The 3,794-nt window shown below is 73.2% G+C and overlaps 1 non-coding gene across 1 annotated transcript; it reads left to right on the top strand.

Annotated features, from left to right (window-relative positions):
- Positions 1 to 1,436: 1,436 nt before the first annotated feature.
- Positions 1,437 to 1,509, top strand: TRNAR-CCG (transfer RNA arginine (anticodon CCG)). The gene has a single exon. It is a non-coding gene; the product is annotated as a tRNA-Arg (tRNA).
- The last annotated feature ends 2,285 nt before the right edge of the window (positions 1,510 to 3,794 follow it).

Below are 3,794 nucleotides of genomic sequence, written 5' to 3' on the forward strand. Positions count from 1 at the left end.
CCCATACACCCCCCACCCCCATAACCCCACCCCCGCCCCTCCCCACCCCATGCACCCCCCACCCCCCTAACCCCACCCCCCGCCCCTCCCCCACCCCATGCACCCCCACCCCTCCATAACCCCTCCCCCCGCCCCTCCCCCCACCCCATACACCCCCACCCCTCCATAACCCCACCCCCCGCCCCTCCCCCACCCCCCACCCCAGGCAACCCCGCCCCTCCCCCCGCCCCTCCCCCCGCCCCGCCCCCACCCCCATAGCCCGCCCCCCGCCCCTCCCCCCGCTCACCCAGCGCGTGGGCAGCTCGTGGCAGAGCAGCGCCACCCCCGTGGCCACTCCGCTCCGCCAGGAGGCGCCGAAGGCAGCGCCCAGTGCCACTCCCGTCCGCCAGGCGTGCGCGCCCCCTCCCACCGCCAACAGCGCCGCCCGCGGCCGTCCGCGCCCTGCGCCGACCGCGGGGACCCACCGCACCCACCGCCCGCGTCACCCACCGCACCCACCGCACCCACCGCCCGCGTCACCCACCGCACCCACCGCACCCACCGCACCCACGGGGACCACGGGGACCACGGGGACCCACAGCACCCACGGGGACCACAGCACCCACAGCACCCATGGGCACCCAGGGGACACCCAGGGGACACCCAGGGGACACCCATATCACCCACGGGGCACCCAGGGGACACCCAGGGGACACCCACAGCACCCACAGCACCCATGGGGCACCCAGGGGACACCCAGGGGACACCCACAGCACCCATGGGTCACCCAGGGGGCACCCAGGGGACACCCATGGGACACCCAGGGGACACCCAGGGGGCACCCACAGCACCCATGGGGCACCCAGGGGACACCCAGGGGACACCCACAGCACCCATGGGTCACCCAGGGACACCCAGGGGACACCCACAGCACCCACGGGGCACACCCATGGGACACCCAGGGGACACCCAGGGGACACCCATATCACCCACGGGGCACCCAGGGGACACCCAGGGGGCACCCAGGGGGCACCCACAGCACCCACAGCACCCATGGGGCACCCAGGGGACACCCACAGCACCCACAGCACCCATGGGTCACCCATGGGGCACCCAGGGGGCACCCAGGGGACACCCAGGGGGCACCCAGGGGGCACCCAGGGGACACCCTCAGCACCCATAGCACCCATGGGGCACCCAGGGGACACCCAGGGGACACCCAGGGGGCACCCACAGCACCCATAGCACCCATGGGGCACCCAGGGGACACCCCACAGCACCCATGGGTCACCCAGGGGACACCCAGGGGACACCCACAGCACCCATAGCACTCATGGGGCACCCATGGGGCACCCAGGGGCACCCAGGGGACACCCAGGGGACACCCACAGCACCCATGGGGCACCCATGGGAGACGCCCCCCACCAGCGGCCCGGCCCCGCCGGCAGCCGCGCACGGGCCCAGTGGCCTAATGGATAAGGCATCAGCCTCCGGAGCTGGGGGTTGTGGGTTCGAGTCCCACCTGGGTCGGTCCCCTTTTACCGGGGTGGGGGGCACTTGGGGGCACTTGGGGGGCACTTGGGGGGCCGGGGGAGGGGGGTTGGGGGGCTCGGGGGGGTGGGGGGGCCGTACCCCGGTTCTGCAGCTCCTGTGGGCTCTGCTCAGCGTTGGCGTCATCCACCTTTACCTGCGGGGGGGGGGGGGAGGGGGGTTTGCTGCCCCACAGCCTGCCCCACAGCCTGCCCCACACCGCCCCCTGCCCCACACCATCCCTGACCCACACCACCCTTGGCACCCCCTGCCCCACACCGCCCTGGCATTCCCTGCCCCACACCGCCCCGGCACCCCTGCCCCACACCGCCCCGGCACCCTCTGCCCCCACCACCCCCTGCCCCACACCATCCTGCCCCACACCGCCCCAGCACCCCCTAACCCCACACTGCCCTTGGCACCCTCTGCCCCACACCACCCCCTGCCCCACACCATCCCTGCCCACACCGCCCCAGCACCCCCTGCCCCACACTGCCCTTGGCACCCCTGCCCCACACCGCCCCGGCACCCCCTACCCCACACCATCCCTGCCCCACACCATCCCTGTCCCACACCACCCCCAGCCCCACACCGCCCCGGCACCCCCTGCCCCACACCATCCCTGCCCCACACCACCCCCTGCCCCACACCGCCCCGGCACCCTCTGCCCACACCACCCCCTTGCCCCACACCATCCCTGCCCCACACCGCCCAGCACCCCCTGCCCCACACTGCCCTTGGCACCCCTGCCCCACATCGCCCCCGGCACCCCTGCCCCACACCACCCCTGCCCCACACCACCCTTAGCACCCCCTGCCCACACCACCCCAGCACCCCCTGCCCCACACCATCCCTGCCCCATAGCCCCCCAACCCCCCCTGCCCCCCAAGCTGCCCCCACATGCCCCCCCCCAATGCCTGGCCCCCCAACCTGCCCCCCAACCCTGCCCCACAGCCCCCCAACCCTGCCTCCAGGCCCCGATGCCCTCCCCAGCCCCCAACCCACCCCCTGCCCCCCCCATACCCCCCCTCCAGCAGACCCCCCCCTGCCCCCCAAGTGCCCCCCAAGTGCCCCCCAAGTGCCCCCCAGCTGCCCCCCAAGTGCCCCCCACCTCCTCCAGGATGCCGAAGAGCTTCTCCAGCAGAAGAAGGCGAAGAGCCCCCCCAGCACCCCCAGCAGCTCCCAGGGGGGCCCCGCTGCCCCCCCGCTGTGGGGCTGGGACCCCTCGGTGTGGGGCTGGGCCCCCCCGGTGTGGGTGTGCAGCCCCAGGAGCTGCGGTGGGACGGTCGGGTCTCGCACACGCGTGTGCACACGTGTGCGCGTGCACAGATACACGTGTGTGTCCCGTGTCCCCCCATGTCCCTCGTGTCCCCCCATGGGTGTCCCCATGTCCCCTCCTGTGTCCCCATGTCCCCTGTGCCCCCCCATGTCCCCCCATGGGTGTCCCCCTGTGTGTCCCCCCCATGTCCCCTCATGTCACCCCGTGTCCCTGTGTCCCCTCGTGTCCCCCATAGGTGTCCCCCATGTCCCCTCCTGTGTCCCTGTGTCCACCGTGTCCCTCATGACCCCCCATGGGTGTCCCCCCATGTCCCCTCGTATGTCCCCATGTCCCCCTGTGCCCCCCATGTCCCCCATGTCCCCCCATGTCCCCCATGGTGTCCCCCCATGTCCCCTCGTGTGTCCCCATGTCCCCCTGTGCCCCCCATGTCCCCCATGGCCCCCCATGGGTGTCCCCCATGCCCCCCCCCGGTGTCCCCGTCCCTCCCCACGTCCCCCCGTGTCCCCATGTCCCCTCCGTGTCCCCTCGGTGTCCCCCCGTGTCCACCTGGGGCAGGAGGTGCAGCAGAGCGTCCCCGGTCAGGGCCCCGGCCGCCACCCCAGCAGCAGCGGGTGCAGGCAGCGCTGGGCGCGGTGACAGAGGGGACACCGCAGCAGTGCCAGCGCCAGCAGCGGGCACAGGGACAGGGACAGACCCACCACCGACGCCAGCACGTAGCCTGGGGGACAGGGACATGTCACCCCTTGGGGACACGGGGACACGGGGACAGCCCCGGTCCCACCACCGACCCAGTGCGTACCCTGGAGGACAGGGACATGTCACCCCTTGGGGACACGGGGACACGGGGACAGCCCCAGACATGCCACTGACCCCAGTGCGTACCCTGGGGGACAGGGACATGTCACCCCTTGGGGACACGGGGACAGCCCCAGACGTGCCACCGACCCCAGTGTGTACCCTGGAGGGACAGGGACATGTCACCCCTTGGGGACACGGGGACAGCCCC

This window comes from Gavia stellata, unplaced genomic scaffold (genome assembly GCF_030936135.1).
Source record: "Gavia stellata isolate bGavSte3 unplaced genomic scaffold, bGavSte3.hap2 HAP2_SCAFFOLD_404, whole genome shotgun sequence".
Classification (NCBI taxonomy): Eukaryota; Metazoa; Chordata; class Aves; order Gaviiformes; family Gaviidae; genus Gavia; species Gavia stellata.